Below are 18770 nucleotides of genomic sequence, written 5' to 3' on the forward strand. Positions count from 1 at the left end.
GTTGTATGGGATATTGAACTAGACGAGATTCTTACCTTTAATTTTTTTTGTGTAAGCAAGGGCAGGATATATTTGTTCTATCTCTGTTCCCTAGAATCGTGCCATGATTAATAGTTTTGTATATATTTCTAGTAGATCCCTTATCTGGAGGAGTAACCATTTCTTTTTCATCGCCACTTTTTTTTTATCTAACCTAAGCTTCTTACTCGTTTTAGTATCTTGTCTCCTATCGAAGCATACTCTATTATTATTGTTTAAAATGTTAGGTTTGTAGGATGGATTTTCATTTGGTATTTTATCACAACTCAAACCATCAAACCATCATTTCTCCCCTATTAAAAGGAGCTGAACTTCCAGGACTGAGAAAAGTAATTTCCTGGTCACATCCCGCTTTAGATAAAGCAACATTATAGTGGTATGAATGGGAATTTAAAATATCAATGTTTGAAGATAACTTAGTAATTCTCTCAGAAATGCTTTTTTACTTTTGATTTTAATATATTTGGGGGTGATTAGATAATTTATTCACATACCTTGTAACCTCACCATCTTTCCTATAGGGGTAGTATAATTTAGAGTTAATGCTTAAAGTAGTATACAAAAAATCTACTACTTTAGTGCCATATTCATACGTAATACTTAAGTTAAAGTTTTTCAAAGATTTACTAATTCTCTTTCTCATTCTTTCTATGATTGATTTATTGTTGCTAGAGATGAGGAATAGAGCATCATCCTTATATAGACCTCCCTGTAGTTCAGGGATTTTCCTATTTAGGCACCTTAAAAAGGATGCACCTCCTAGATTTATGATTCCAGCCGAGTCGCTCGACCCCATTGCTATATCAATGTAATATGTATATATATCATCGGCAGAAGCTAGAGAGAAGTTAAAAGCTGAGAGTTTCGTGTCACTCTGCAACTTCTGACGAAATCTATACTATAAATTGCAGTGTTCTTGATTACTTGATTGATTGATTGATTGATTGAGTGTCGGCAGATTCACTCGAGAACGGTGCAGTGGAATCGCGTGAAATTCAGCACAGAGCGGCAGCATGGTCCGCTCATGTTCAGGAGATTTTTATTGCCCTCCAACTCCCATGGTTACCGAGATAATCGATTATTACTTTTTAAGATAGGAATATCCCATTCAATGCGCGAAATTTTACGAAAAACCAGCACAATAAAGATTATTTTTTTTCCAAGTAATGTGGCTGGGTTTGTTTTTCGAAAATTTTAATCAGAGGCACAGAAAAAAATAATTTCAATTTTTTGTGCATTAAAAAAAAAAAGCTATAGCTTATGCGCTTTATAATTACTATGTTTTTTTTTAAACTTCAGTTACAAATGTCTTCAAACGTCGACATTCAAACAGCTTTTCCATATTGAGACAAACGGACTCTGCACAATTGTATCCATCCGGGAACGCGTTTTCAATAATTGAAATTCACAATTCTAATCAGTGTACATGAACGTCCAACCTATGATTGAGCTTGAACAGTTTCGATTAACATTCTTGTGTCGCCAATACAACAACCGCACTACCATATATTTTTCTTTTAAGGCGAGGTTATACCACAAATAAGGTTCCGTGACTACATGGGGCTATGGGTACACACGTGAAGTTAGTTTTACAATATAAACCCGCAAAATCCTTAGCATCGTATTGTTTTTGGAATTTTTGTTTTTTTATTTTTAGTTCTTTTTATTATTCAAAATATACATAGGAAATAGCCTTTAACCAAATCCACCACACTGCCCGAGTGAAACCGGGAAAAACAGCTAGTAACTTCTAAAATACAAAATTTTGTAAAAAAACGTTAAGAGTAAACCCTATTCTATGTGACACATTCTACCAGTATCGGAAGTTTGAAAGTGTTTAGTTAAAAAAAAATTTGATTAGATAATCTGTACGCCAAAGTCTCTCTCGGCGAAATTTGAACTTAAAACGTAAAGACAAACGAAATACCACGAAGCATTTCGCCCGGCGCTCTAACGTTTCTGTCAGCTAGCCGCTTTAGGATGTAAGCATTCATTTTAGAAATATATTCTTTATTTTTATTGCTTAAGCGTTACTCCCTTACTTCCTTACTGACATAGAATTTCGTAATATTTTACTTCATAACTGTTTTTCTGCTAATTTTTGTTCAATGCAACTAACGATTCTGAATTCCTCGTGCATTTTTCTATCATTTAAGCCTAAGAAAAGTATACTTTTAATTTAAAATTTAAAAATTTATGCTTATTGAAGATGAATATCTTCCTTACTGCTCCTCTCCTTGAGGTCGCAGATATTTTGATGTAACGTTTTTTTCTACTGAACCAAATCTCAAACTATTTATGCCAAAGTGTAGCTGCGGAGATGTCCTATTTAAAACTATTAACAGTTTGCAGAATTAGGGTGAAGCTTGGAAGCTGCTGCGATTGACGAAATGGTGGACTTAAGAATATATTCAACCACCACCGTGGTTGAATGATACTACTCGATTCTTTTATGCAAAGCCTACAATATTTAGTATGTGTGTTATATGGTGTTGATTCAGTAATTATCGACCACCTTAAATTATACTCGATGTTAGACTCTTTGAGATGGTTAACGTATGATGCTAATGTCATGGAATTTTTTACAATGGGGTGAATAAATGTATTCTTATGTCCCCTATATCTATTTTAAAAATCTATAGCATTTCCTATATAAATTTTCCTCTGTTCCATAGGTCCTACTGAATTAACTTCCCACTTAAATACTAGATTTTTTCTCAAGCAATTTCCTACTAAATGACATAATTCCTGAGAGCGGCAATTACAAGTTTTATTTAAGTATTCCACTGCATCAATACTACAAATTGTTTCACAATAAACTGGTCCTATAGGATCTTTATTTATACTATTATTAATATTATTACTAAGTTCATATCTATTATTTGCGGCTCTAATTGAGCCTAAATTTGGAGTAGTCGAGTATGACAATTTCAAACAATGTTTGTTGAAAATTGAGTGGTATTTATGTCCTTGGGGGGAGTTTTTCTCAACATACTTATAAAATAATTTAGGGAGGTTCCTAATTTGGAAGGATAAAGGTAGATTGAACTAAATTATATCCCGTTTCCTAGATTTGTTGTTGTTGTTGTTGTTGTTGTTGTTGTTGTTGTTGTTGTTGTTCTTCTTCTTCTTCTTCTTCTTCTTCTTCTTCTTCTTCTTCTTCTTCTTCTTCTTCTTCTTCTTCTTCTTCTTCTTCTTATTATTATTATTATTATTATTATTATTATTATTAATAGTAACATTCTGCCGATAATTCGTGTTTATAAAATCATATGTTTTATATACAAATTGCTCATTAATGTAATTTATCTGGTTGCCTATTCCTGAGTTATCCTTAGTTAACTTGTTTTTAAAAATTGCATTAGATATATAATAAATCTCCTGGTTAAATCCCCTATTTCTGAGTGCTTGATTATATAGGGGGCATGATTATTAAATATATCTTTATTACAAGACAGATTTGATATTGCAATGGATAACCCAGTTATAATAGCGTTAATGACACTATGGGGATGATTTGAATTATAATTTATATATTATATTACCTTATTCGGCTTATGGTATGGGGAATACTGGCCGGTCTTTAAGTTGAGGGTAACATCCAGGAAATTAGCTATTTTAGTAGTTTTATCGACTGTTATATTTAAATTATACAGTGGAGGAGCAATGGCCCAGTGGTTAGGGCAGCGGACTCGTGGTCATAGGATCGCGGTTTCGATTCCCAGACCGGGCGTTGTTGAGCGAAAACACTTAAAACACCGACAGGGGAACCCTGCTGTACTCTTTCACCACAACTTTCTCTCACTCTTACTTCCTGTTTCTGTTGTGCCTGTAATTCAAAGGGTCAGCCTTGTCACACTGTGTCACGCTGAATATCCCTGAGAACTGCGATAAGGGTACACGTGACTGTGGAGTTCTCAGCCACTTGCACGTTAATTTTACGAGCAGGTTGTTCCGTTGATCGGATCAACTGGAACCCTCGACGTCGTAAGCGACGGAGTGCCAACAACAACAATATATATATATATATATATATATATATATATATATATATATATATATATATATATATATATATATATATATATATATATATATATATATCAAAATAAGCAATAAGGATATCCAAAGTTAATACAGTACGATCGTTTCATACGACTCCATTTATTTAAGCAATGTGAACATTACATCATATGTAAAATGCAGAGCAATCTTCAGCTGCACAAAGATATAGAAATTTACTGAAATTTCATTTCAACAGAAGGACATATTTTTGTAACTAATTAAGAATTAATTACTAGCTTGTATGGTCTGGCTAAGTCGAAATGGTTTTAAATGTAGTTTAAATGTAGTTACAAAAATATGTCCTTCTGTTGAAATGAAATTTCAGTAAATTTCTATATCTTCGTGCAGCTTAGGATTGCTCTGCATTTTACATTTGATGTAATGTTCACATTGCTTAAATAAATGGAGTCGCATGAAACGATCGTACTGTATTAACTTTGGATATCCATGTTGCTTATTTTGATTTTAATCACCTTATTTTGGAATTGTATGGATAATACCATACTTAATTCTGGTGCCTAAACTTAAGTACCATATTCACCTTGAATCTCTCTCTCTCTCTCTCTCTCTCTCTCTCTCTCTCTCTCTCTCTCTCTCTCTATATATATATATATATATATATATATATATATATATATATATATATATATACATATATATACACATACAAACATACACAAACACACACACACACACGCATATACACAGGGTTCCCAAAAGTCACTGATGGGTTTAAATTTTTAATAACTTCCTTAACGTTACAAATAAATGCATGAAATGTTGATACAATATAAAGGACATAATGAAAATTAATATGTACAAGTCAAATTTTGAAACATCACTACATCACATATGAAAAATGACATCGCATAAATGGCAGCCATTTTCGGCTTCGCACATCAGTGCTCTTTCCAAAACTTGCACTATAATATTCTCAAGAGTTTCAAACCCTACTTCTCTTGATTCCTCTATTAATGTTCTTCAGTTACACCAGGGTCTCCGGTTTGTTGACGTAAACCCTCTCTTTCAGGTATCCCCACAAGAAAAAATCAAGTCTGGAGAACGTGAAGGCCAGTTGACGTTGCCGTAACGGGAGACTATTCTCTCTCCAATGCACTGCCGTAGCAACTGCATTGTTTCTCTTGCCCCATCTTGCTGGAACCATGTGTGAGGTCTACTTTGAATGGCCGGGATCAAAAGGGTCTCAATCATGGATACCTGAAAGAGAGGGCTTACGTTAACAAACCGGAGACCCTGGTGCAACTGAAGGAGAACATTAATAGAGAAATCAGGGAAGCGGGGTTTGAAACCCTTGAGAATGTTATGATGCAAGTTTTGGAAAGAGCACGGCATACGAAGCCAAAAATGGCTGCCATTTAAACGATGTCATTTTCATATGTGATATAGTGGTGTTGCAAAATTTGACTTGTGCATATCAATTTTCATTATATCCTTTATATTGTATCAAAGTTTCATGCATTGATTTGTAAAGTTAAGGAAGTTATTAAAAATTGAAACCCATCAGTGACTTTTGGGAATCCTGTATATGTGTGTGTATGTGTGTGTGTGTGTGTATGTATGTATGTATGTACGTATGTATGTATATATATATATATATATATATATATATATATATATATATATATATGAGTACATATCATTCTAACTTTAAGTTGCATATACCTTCACTAAGCCATTTAGTCACTATTTCCCCACATGTAGTCATGTCTCTATATTTCATTTATTATGTCCCGTATTCCTCAAAACATCTTCCACCTATAATTTACATCACACAATCTTTGACGATGGGACTGCTAACTACTACTATCGTTTATTAGAGTTATTCCTTAATTTCTTCCCCTTTGAAGTCAGTATACTTGCTTAATGAGATATGCACTATATGGACAGTTATTCTAGAAACATCTGTAAGAGTGTTTATGTATAACGTCTTAATCCCCAATTCACTCTAAAAACACTTACCATGTTTTGGTCATTCCTTCTTTCGTCCATATATATACTTTATTAATAAAGCTGCAAAGACATCACAAAAGCTGTTACTCTAAGTTTCGTGTTCCCTTTGCAAAGTCGAGATAGATCAAATATACGTTTGAGCGATTGATTAATTGTTTCACCATCCTGTCATAGTGCTGTAAAAGCTGTGTAAGGCATGGTGTGGTGAAAACACTCTTGTATTGCACATTCAGTATTTCACTGATCCTCTGAGGTTCTGAAGTCGGTGAGCCATTTTCTTCGAACAATGGCCCCATTTTGTACCATACTGCAGCAGACTCTTTTGCATATCTATAGAAGGCTTTAGGGTTTGTCTTAATATTTTTTATAGCCCTAACTTCCTTTTCTGCCCTCTCTTTTTCATGAGAGTGAGTTAATTTTCGATCTCGAGCAATGTTCATTTGAGGTAGGATTGTTTGTTGTCCTTTAGAGGCCCATTTAGATGGTTTGAGATTTTTGCTTATTGTCTCATTAGAATCCTCCTATCCCTGGGTATTATATCTTTATGCTGGCTTGGTATTCTCTCTGGAGTAGACTTACTGCATATGTCATGCATGATTGTCATTAAGTGTTCTAGCTTTATGTTAATATCTTGCGTTGAGAGGCTGGCAGACCAGTTTTGTTCCATGACCTCTTTCTCGATTCTCTTCCAATAAATTTTGTGAAAATTCAGGCGGGAGAGGAGTTTGGTGCTTCTAGTAGCCTGTATATCTGTAGTCTTCTGCGGACCATACATTGTTAGTTCTATTAAGTTATGGTCCGAGAAAATTGTTGGTGTCACCTTAACATTACGGGTGAACACCGTATCGTTTGTGAAACAGAGGTCCGGACATTTTTTCCCCTTGTTGGGTTAAGTAAAGATTCTGCATGCCTCAGCTCGTGCAGTGACATCCCTGAGAGAAGTCATCCTTCAGGCCATTCGACATAAGAGAGGCTGAAATCCCTTAGAAGAAGTATGTGCAGGCTGTTATCCAGGTTGGTTAATACTTCTTTCATTTCTTGGAGGCTCTCTTTGAATAAATCCTCATGATTTGGAGCATTTGGTGGGCGATACGTAGTATACGCTACTATTTTCATCTGTTTTATGTGTACCACCAGAATGTCACAGAGTGAATTTGAGTGTGACAGCAAGACCACAGGCGTGACATCTTTCCGGATGTACATTGCCACTCCACCATGAGTCCTTTCTCTCCTGCCAGTTCGAAATACAATATACCCTGGTATGTGTATCGCAGCATCTGATATGTCCACGTTTAGATGTGTTTCTGTTAATGACACCCATATTATTTGATTACATGTCACTAAATACACTTAACCTTTTATAAATCCGTGTTTGGTTTCAAAATATCCTGAAAACTCTAACAGTTCCATTTTAGTCTCTACCTTATACAATCAAATAGAGGAGATTAAATTCAATGGATAGTAGACATTTTAAAGTTTCGAATTTTTTTACTTGCAAATTTTTGCATGGAATCTCTTCTCGATGACGTGTACCCTGCAACGCATGAATTTAAATAAATTCTTCTGTCTTCTTGATGAAGCCTTTCATATAACTAAATCTTTCTTGGTGGAATTTGAACATTTAAACTGAATATAGAACTAGATATTCATATAAGACGGTTGATAGCTTTCCTCTTTGTAGACAGCGATGTATAATAAACAAGCATAGAATAACTTGGGCAATACTCCATTCCTTGTGTCCTCCCCTCGTAATAGAGGCGTCAGGTGATTGTCGTGATGAACGGAGTATCTTGGACATTCAAAACATGCTGGTTCTTATGTTTCACTAGTTCTGGTTGAATCAGAATTCTTGCAGTGAGAAAGAAAAGGAGACAGAGAGATGAGAATCGACACAAAGAAGGGAATTAGTAATTTATCGATAAACAACGAAAGGCTTAGCTGTCCTGAGATGAGATTCGGACAAGAATGTAGAGAAAAGGAAAGACTACACAAGAAATTCAGTTGCATGCCAATCCGATGCCAATGTTTGCTAATAGTAATGGTGCAATGGAACATAACATGTATAGCAGAGTCACTAGCATAGCTAGCGTAGGACTGTAGGGGTGGCTTACCCAGAGTGGCATCTTTTGAAGAGGTCTGCTCTAGGCAAGATGTATTTTTTGTGTCCCATGGTCCGTGTGGTAGAACTGATCCAACTAAAACGGTAATTACGTAAAATCTGTCTTTATAAGAACAATAGAGGCAATTCTTGGAAACTGGCTCCGAAAAATTGTTTGCCGTGTGTTAGGAGAAACAGTTCAAAAGTTTCGACTCACTCGCATAGGAAAGACTTCATGGGAGAGAAACGTAACTATTTTTATAGACATAAAAAGCAATAGTAATTTATAAATCTATACCTTGACAAACATAGGCAAAGAATGCATACAGAGATAAACACATAAGGAGTGCCCTGTATTGAGCCTCCTTAAGTTGAAGCATCTGTAGACGTATGACAAGTGGTAAAGCATCATTTCAGTATGGCAATATGAAATGGAATTATTTATCGACTTCCTACACACTAACTTTATCAATGATTGCTTCAAGAGGAACCTAACTGAAGGTCGTATGTTGGAATAAACAAGACTTCTTCTGGTTGTTGACTGTGGAAAAGTTCCTCCAATACACACACACACACACACACACACACACACACACACACACACACACACTCGCACACACACACACACACACACACACACACACACACACACACACTCGCACACACACACACACACACACACACACAAACTCAAACACGCACACATGGACTCACACGCACCCATACGCATGAATATAAACTAATGTATGTGTATATATATGTTTGTGTGTGCGTGTGTGTGTGTATATGTATATATATATTTCTATGTACACACACACACACACACACGCACACACACACACATATATATGTATGTATATATATACCTAAGAATTTAATTAATAAGAAAATAATAAAGTACATTTTAATAGTAGACTACATGCTGAGACTAGTGGTAAACCTGTGTTAGTAAATAGTAATGGCGAAGCAAATGATATAAATAAAAATGATTCCACAACAACAAAAAAAAACTACTAATCATAATAATAATATTGACCTGGAAAATAATAGTAATCAAAGTATATCCTATATTCACTCACACAATAAATTTAAGAGTAAAAATAAAATCCCTATCTGGCTAAATATCCCATTCAACTGTGCAATATCCACGAATATTTACAAAAAAATTACGAATATTTTACAAAAAAATTTCCCTTCTTCCCACAGATATAGTAGAATTTTTTCTTGTCATACAGTCCGAACTTCTTACTCTACCCTTCCTAGTGTAGGTACAATCATAGCTAGGTTAAACAAAAAGAACATCAGGTTAGCTAGAATCAATGAAGTTAGGAATAGTGGATATAGTTATATGAATATAAATAATAATCTAACAAATACCAATAGTAATATTGCTAATAATTATATAAATAGAAGTAGAGATAATAGTGACAATGGAAATTATGAGAATAATAATATGCTTAGGCCTGCCAACCATAATTTTAACTAACAAATAAAATGTTGCAGTATTGATGTTGAGATTTTAATTGATGGGCTCATCTCTAATGAAAATAATGGGAATCATGGTTCTAGTTCATATAATATCAATATGCCTAATGTTGGGAGACTATTTCTAACTGATAGCACATTAGGAAACGAGTTAAATAGTAATGGAAATGATCAAAATATACCTAATAGTAGAATTGATGCTGGGATAAATAATATTAATGTAAATGATTGTAACAATAATAATGGAGATATTAGTAATAATATAGGTGTGGTTGATAGCTCCACTAGGTGCAACTTCAGAAATAAGTCCCATTGTCCGTTATTAGGCCGATGTCGCACCTGTAACGTAGTTTACAAATGCATTATAAGTACGATAACCGAGAATTATATTTACGTAGGATGTAGCCTTAATCTGAAACAGAGAATATATGACCATAGGTCTTCTTTTAGACTAAGACATAAGGTAAATAGTACGACATTAGCAAATAAAATTTGGAAGTTAAAGGATAATGGTATTAGTTTTAGCCTTAAACGGGAAATTATAAGAAAAGCTCAACCTTATAGAAATAGCAGATATGAATGTGGATTTTGTTCTATGGAAATATATGAAATTTTTAAACTTAGAAATAATCCTAACCTAATCAATAATAGATTAGACCTTAGAGTATCGTGTGTACACTGCTCTACTCGCACTTTTAAATTTTTAAAAAGTAGTTAAAATTATAAAGATGTGGTATTTCAACTTCTACCATGTTCATCTTGGGCTACTAATTAGCACATATTTAAATTTGAAATTGAACCTTTATAACATATATTTCTGATCTCTCACCTTAACATACAATCTTCTTGTGATAACTAAGATTTCAACTTTATTCCATGAATGGTATTTTTTCACACTACTTCTGCTACTGCTGTTTGTTCTAAGTATGCATCTTAATTATTTTTACCCTATGTAGCTTATAAGAATAGGAGGTTTTATAAGTTCTTAATGTTTTTAATTAGTTCTCAAACCTTAAAAATTAAAAATTTTATTTTATTCAATGCCTGACTCTAAAAGGATCCTTATTATTACATTATTTCAGGGCTTGTAGTGGTAGTGTCATGTAGTGGTAGTGTCTATATTTTGACTTAAATAATTCTAATCCTTATTCCATTAATATTCTGTAATTATCCCATGTTAGTCTTAAAACAAGTTCTTGACTATATAAGATAGTATAATTAAACTAGTACACAATTATCATGTTCTCTATTGGATATCTTGGATTTTTATTAAATTCTTTGTTAATTCCTACCATTCTTTTTTTTAGTTCCTTAAACCTTGATAAACGCATTATTATAAACTATATAAATCCTATATTAATTCTTTAAATTATAAAAATAAAGTTTATCTCTTATGTGTCTTTCAAATAATATTAGATATATTAGTTTAGATTTTAAATTTTAAAATAATTAAAAAAATAATTCAAAATAGTTTCTTGAGTCCAACAAATATAATATTCTTAAACTTCACACCTTATCTATAGCTTTTGAATTCAAAATTGACACTACTTCAGGTTTTTTGTATGAACTAATTACATTTACCCAAGCACCCAAAAGACCCAACTCTAAGACAAATACGGGAGTACGTCCTTATAAATGAAACTTCCCCAATACTAAATAGGAAATATACATAGATATCATACCCCCATACCCACATTTTACACAGGTAAAGTAGAACAGTTGATGGGCCTTTGTGCAGATATATGTAAACCAACAGGTCTACATACAGACGGGTAGGTACATAGGGTATATGAACAGACAACGACATACACAAATAAAGACTGAAACACATTTCCACATATACACACACACTTCTCCACAAATATGAAGATGTGCACCCATACATACAAACATGGTACATAGCAGCAAGACACACACACACACACACACACACACACACACACACACACACACACACACACACTCAGACATGCACACACAAGGAGACAGAGGTACATACATACATATACACACATGCACACACATACATAAAAAAAGAAACAAAAAACCCCACACAAATGCAGAATACATACATACATGCAAACACACATACATACATATATACATGTGCACGCACACACAGGCATACATACACACACATGCACACATACATGCATGCATACGCACACACACACTGAGACACACGCATGCGCAAAAACAAACAAAAGCAAAAACAGAACGCAACTTAAATAACGGACAGAGTCAAGACTATTGAAAAAGTTGCAAGACGCAACGAAAATTTTAGGAAAATAAAAATAAGAAATAAGTGGAAATTTTAACGGTGCGTGTGTTAAATTTTAAGGCACAGTAAGAAAATGACTCTCCCCAGACACAACAGAATATGCTTCAACACACGAAATCACATAAAAAATCTTGCAAACCAAATCCAAAAACGAAATATAATTACATTTTATTATTAACATATTAATTAAGCTAATATTGATATCTATAAGTTTTCCATACTTAGTATATGTAAAACAATACTGATACTTATTCAGACTAAAGAAAAAGCCCCGTTGACCTCGATGCTTAATGTTTAATTCCCCAACATTAAGATACTAGTAAAAAACCCCAACCTAAAATAATGTTGCCACTCTGAACAGAGAAACCTTTATAACCATATCCATGTATAATGCTTACACCTTCCCTTTCCTTGGAAGTGATTGCCCCCCTTATACTTTGAACCACTAGATAAGGGACAAAATCAGAGACAGTTAGAATTCTACCTAGAATTAATTACTAGCCTGCTAGCCTTGGCTATGTCAAGACGGATTTTTATGTATTCTTCTTCCCACTTAGATTTTAAATGTTGCCACAATAGTAATATGTCCATTCTGCTGTAATTTTCTACATTCTTGTGCAGCTGAAGATTGCTCTACATTTTGCATTTAATGTAATGCTTGCATTACTTGAATAAATGGAGTAGCATGAAACGTGCGTACTGCAATCATCTTCAAAATCCGTGTTGCTTTTTTTGATTTTTGTTCACTTTGTTTTTGGAATTGTTTTGGATAATACCATACTATATTCTGGTGCCTAAACATAAGTACCACATTCAATTTCGAATCTAAATCTTTATATATATATATACGTAAATGTCGAACGATGAAATGAGTGCTCAACACCGCATTGATGTTGAGCACTAATTTCATCGTTCGACATTTACGTATCAAATCTTTCGTAGAAGGTTGAAAAGGAAAACACGAGTTGATATGTATAAGGAAAATAAGACAAGGTAGAAAATGCTAAAATAATTTTATCATGAAGAATATTTTAGTACCGGTTTCAGTCTTTGCGACTTTTTCATGAAAAACAATTAAATTGTGGAAAAATGAAATGAAATGTTTTTTTAAAAATATTTCTATAGTTTTCAAATGCAGGGGACATTTTCCTTTTTTCTGTCTGTCTCTGTCTCCCTTTTTTACTGTTGTGGCTTCTAGGTAGTTAGCAGCAGCTAGTTTGATATGAATCCTTGTCTTTGATTGTTTAAGCAGCAGCAGTAGTAGAGAAGAAGAAGAAGAAGAAGAAGAAGAAGAAGAAGAAAATGTGGAAGTGGTATGACAGTAGCAGGATGTTGGTGGAATCCTCTTAAATGGTCAAGTGACCTAAAAGTGACCCGTAGTGGTTGGAATAGTAAGGATTGGAATTGTTCTGAATAAATTCATGTGAAGTGACTGTTTTGAATATATCGTTTTTAATATTTGTGTTGGTGTTAGTCTAAGGTGGTAGTGTCATTTGTGGTGGATGCATTCAAAGGGGTTTATATTTTGTGATAAAGAATGACTCTTTATTAATGCTCTGACTACAGGTTTTATCGTTCCTGAATTGATAGAGGGGGATAATTCTGAAGCTGGGTTGTTTGATTTTGGCGAAAATGTCGATGTGTTCGCTGAATGCTATTTTTCTGTTTTTCGGAATTTTGATCTGGCATATGTGCAGAGCCATCCTTTGACGTAGACTACTGCGCCATACCATTCCAGATGAAATAGACAGGCAGAACGCTTTGCTGATACCTTCTAAAGGACTTTAAGAAAAGCAAATAAGGAAAGCACGTATAAGGTAGCGCTTCAACAATTTTTAAGAGTGTACAGTGTAACACCAAATCCGAATACACCAGCAGGTAGCTCACCAGCAGAGCCGATGTTTGCAAGGAAAGTAAAGTCAGTTTTTGATAAATTGCTACCTGGCAAGAAAACAAAAATGTGCAGGGAATCCATAGCATGGTTTTTAAAAGTTGGTGATAAGGTATATATGAAGGCATATGTAAATGGCAAGAAGAACTGGGAAGCGGGCGAAATTACCAAATATATTCATGTGTTAGTGTGCATACGTTTGCGCGCGCCCGTGTATATATGTATATATATATATGTATGTGTGTGTGTGTGTGTGTGTGTATGCATAGACCCATAGAAACATGCATACACATATATACATATTATGGTTAATATGCAAAGGCACACCACACACCTATACGTGTATGTTTTTCGTTGTACACCCGCGTTTTGGTGTACGTGTGAAATTGGGTAGTAGTAGTAGTAGTAGTAGTAGTAGTGGTGGTGGTGATGGTGGTGTTAGTAGTAGTGTTGGAAGTGTTGTTGGTGGTGAAGGTAGTAGTAGTAGTTGCAGTAACAGCGTATATAAAAGTCGTGCGCTCTTCATCTAGAGCGCATTTGCAGACAACTTCGCAATTCATTGTGGTTCAGCAAATCTGAAGGTAAGTTTGTTTCGTTTGCGTTTGTGTGTGTGTGTGTGTGTGTGTGTGTGTGTATGTATGTATGTATGTATGTATTATGTATGTATGTATATGTATCTAAGTATGTATGCTTTGTTTTACCCTTTTTATAGGTTTAAAAAAAACCTACATACATACGCAAAACAGTTACTGATCTCTCGTCTACTGCAGCTGATGCTTCAGTGTCACAATACGAGCCTCACATGACATCAATATTTCCTCGTGTGGTAAGTATAACCTACCTACATTTCTATTAATGCTGAAGTTTCCTGTAACACACAGCAGCTTGCGAATTCATACGACGATCTCCCCGAATTCTCGGAGTGACCAGTTCAAAAGGCCAAATATAAGCAATAGGACAGGCACTGCGAAAATGTGATGTGGGTGATATGCTTGTTGTAAGCTGAAGTTTCAGATGACCTTTTTTGCCCGCTTAAAGTACTCCTTCCTTGTCTTCTCCTTATTGATGCGTTCGCTGTAGCTGACATTCTCATCCTGTCCAAGATATTTACAGCTTTCCCTAAAGATCCAAGGCTCCTTCATTGGAATTGTTTTTATTTATTTATTTGTTCATGTGTGTTTTTTTGTGTTTAATTAAATTTTGTTAACGTATGTAGTATTTAATTCCATTTGTTTATCTATGTATTGTATTATACTTTGTTCATATTATTATTGGTTTATGGGTAACATGTTGTCACATGCTGTGGTTTGTGGTTTGTTAGTGGTGTGTGTTAGTGTTCCATTCTAGTTTCCTATTCAGACTAGGTTTCTCTTCTATTATGTGTGTAGCTTCAGTAATTTGTCTAAGTGCTGCATCACTGCTATGTGTAGATAAGATTTTAATTTCTATGTTGTTGATTGAGCCTCTATGTTCTTGTTCAGCGTGCTGGTACAGAACTGATGAGTTCTTCCCTTCCTTAAGTTCCCTCCAATGTTCGTTTGCCCGCTCCCCTATGCTCCTTGCTGTTTCGCCTACATATGTCATTGTCTTATTTCTGCATCGTCCCTCTGTACATCTTATACTATAGACCACATTTCTGGTTTTGCAGTTCGTTTGTGGGCTAAATCTACATACGATACAGTTCCTATCAGTGCAGGGGGTTCTACTGAAAGGGTATGTTCTACTGATAAGGGATTTAATAGGGTTGCCTGGCCTTTCAACAACCTTAATTCTTAGCTTAAGTTTGTCTAGGGCCCTTCTAAAGCGGTACGCCAGTTCGCCTCTAGGGGTGGTGTCGACGAACATGACGCTCTGGTACTTGTGGCTATCGTACCATGAGCTTGCCTTCCCTATTTTCTTCTTAGTCCTTTCTATGGTGTTCCATGATTTGCTCCTATAGAGTGGGCAAATCCCATTCCTATCGTTGCGTTTGATTGTTTCAAACTTCTTCATAGCTCCTTTGTATACCCTGATCCTTTCTTTATGGCTGTAACCTGAGAACTGCATGCGGTGGACGAAATGTTGTATATGTCTCTTTAATTCTGTAGGGTCGCACATGCAGGAGACATTTCGCATTACTCTGACGAGGTCTGCCATCAATATGTTGAATTTGGCATTGTCCGCAATAGCCGAGTTCCGGTGGATCAGGTATTTGGAGGCCATAGGTTTTGTATAGTGTGAATGGAGGATTCTGGTTTTATTGTTCTTGGTTTCTAGCCAGAGTTCAGTATCTAATACAGGTAATGTTATATGGACTGTTAGATATGTAATTCGTCTGACGTTCCGTGTGTCATGTGGTTCGTCTGAGTTCATTGTTTCATTGTTGTTGTCTTGTGGGACTGTCGTAGTAAAATGTCATTGATATATATATGGCGGACATGACTTTTGTTTATTCATAACGAACATTGGGTGAGTGCGTTCTTTGTATGTAATTGAACAATAAATGTAATAATTAAACTGTATAACTCGTTATGTTATCTCTGCGAGTCAGTCCGAGGGAAACATAACAGGTAATCTATGGTTAGGGTGTTTAGTAGGGTAGTCTATCGTAACTTTAATACTCTGGTGGATGGAGTTAGCTATTTGCTGGATGCTCTCCATAGTCTTAGTTTCTATTTCTATTTCAGGGGTACTCTCTTGTGGGGGTGTCTTTACCACTAAGTTGATATCATCGACATATCGAGAGTACACATTCACGAGTATGGAGTTCTGTGTCAGGCGTTCCTTAAGCCTTCTGTCCCACCATACCATGAAGAGATTGGCCACATCACCGGCGATACTAACACCGATGGCTGCCCCCTCGTCCTGGGCGTATAATTTGTTGTTAAATTTAAAGGTGTGGCCTTTTAGGGTGACCTTTATACTAGCTCCTAGTGCATGTGCGATCATTTTCTTTACCTGGTGGATATTAGTGGGGGTCCGTATGGCTCTGGTCCATCCACTCCATCTCTCTATAGGGGTCTTCCTAGCCATAGAGGTAATTGTGGGTGGTCTACCTCTTAGACGTCTACTAGGGCAGAAATCTCTAAGGTCGTATCTATCTAGATATACATCGTCATATGTCAATCTAAGTAGGAGGCCCAGTTCTTCTGTGTTGACTTTTTGGAACTCTACTTCGCTCTCGTTGATCATCTCCACGCACTTTTCCACTGCAAAATCCACGTCGATAGATGGGTATAGTGATACCACATTCATGCTACCCACTATACACCCTGTCAGGTTGCAAGTGTTGTTGCAGTCGTTGATCCTGCTGAGGAGATCTTCCGTGCTGTCACAGACATCAGGTGACATCTGGATTATGGGGCGTATGATCATTGAGAGGAAGTAGGAAATCCTGTAGTTACTAGCGACATTCGCTCCACAGACTGGTCTTGTTGGTGGTCCCACTACAGGATTAGTTGTTACTTTGTGGTCCTTACGGAGCCCATACAGCGTCGGGATATCATTGTTCCAGGCTTGGAAGTTGTTGGCTGTGCGCTTCTGGGGTCTAAGAACAATTGTCCACATCATCATGTGGGCATTGAGGACTTTTTCTCTTTCCTCATGGGCCTGTAAGGTTGTTACCTTCGTATTGGCGATGTGGGGTTGCATTGCCTGGATATAGTTCGGCAGGCTGTCTATTGACATTCTGCCGGACTTATCTGTGGGAAGGCATACCACTTCTCCATTTTTTGTGCGCTGCATGAGCTTGTGTAGGCCACTTGCGGGTATATTCCCAAGTTGTTGGGCCTCTGTCTTATTCTGTCTCTGTCTCTTAGTGTATAATTCTAAAATCTGTCTAAGTTTTGTCCTAGCTATAGTGAACTGTGCTTCCATGTGGTCATGAGTATGTTTAGGGATGCAGACTCTTTTGTTAAAGGGTAATGTTGTCGGGTATACCCGGCTCATATCATAAGTTTTGTCATGTATGTTGAAGAATTGAGTGTCAAGGAGGTTAGTATTCCTGTTGTTGGCCCCTCTGGGGTTGCCTTCTTCGTAACTACTACTACTATTACTGCCGTTATTGCTACTCCCATTCGTCCTGTTATTCCTACCACTACTATTGTTACTGTCACTACCACCACCACCACCACCACCACCACCACCACCACCATCGCTATTGTTACCACCCCATCTAGTGTTTTCTGTTTTAGGTCTACTGACTCCCTGTCCAAGAATTCTGTTGCATTCAACTTTATTCTCCCTCTTGACCCCCATGGCCTTACCTTTGTCTGTGTTCTTGTGCCTATGGTTATCTGTGTCTGTGTGTCCGTTCTCCCTGTTATTGTTGCTGTTGTATTCGATTTTTTCTCTGTTATTGTTTTTGTTTCTATTGCTTGTCCTCATGTGTTCGTTTTTGCTGTTGTTGTTGCTGTTGGTGTTCATGGGGTTGCAGTTGTTTTTGTTGCTACGGCTGTTGTTGCTACGGCTGTTGTTGCTACGGCTGTTGTTGCTACGGCTGTTGTTGCTACGGCTGTTGTTGTTGCTGCTGCTGTGGTTATTGTTGGTATTGTTGTTGTCGTGATTGTTTTCATCCATGTTGTTGTTGCTGCGGTTATCGTTGGTATTGTTGTTGTTGTCATTCGTGTTGTTGCTGTTGTTGTTGTTGTCATTCGTGTTGTTGCTGCGGTTATTGTTGTTGTTGTCACTCGTGTTGTTGCTGTTGTTGTTGTACATGTTTAAATTCCAACGTATTTTTGTGAACGACTTTTCGATTTCGGAGAGGCATTGGATGGGGTTAACCTTGTGATATATCGCATATTTCGGTGGTAGTTGAAGTAGCGATTTCTCATCTGGGTCTGTTGTTATTCCCCCATAGATGTTGGCTTCGTTGTCTCTGTTGAACTCTGCTGGTAGAGGGACCTCTGCCATATATATATATATATATATATATATATATATATATATATATATATATATAT

General features: G+C 36.0%; 1 protein-coding gene across 1 annotated transcript in view; it reads left to right on the top strand.

The window, feature by feature from the left end:
* Positions 1-14259: 14259 nt before the first annotated feature.
* The window catches only part of LOC106875886 (allene oxide synthase-lipoxygenase protein), a 74096-nt gene continuing 69585 nt past the window's right edge, over positions 14260-18770 (top strand). The window contains exons 1-2 of the mRNA XM_089359102.1: positions 14260-14411; positions 14543-14656. The gene's annotated coding sequence lies outside the window, so the exon portion shown is untranslated. The remainder of the gene's footprint in view (positions 14412-14542; positions 14657-18770) is intronic.

The sequence above is a fragment of the Octopus bimaculoides genome, chromosome 10 (genome assembly GCF_046866305.1).
Source record: "Octopus bimaculoides isolate indiv1 chromosome 10, ASM4686630v1, whole genome shotgun sequence".
Taxonomy (NCBI): domain Eukaryota; kingdom Metazoa; phylum Mollusca; class Cephalopoda; order Octopoda; family Octopodidae; genus Octopus; species Octopus bimaculoides.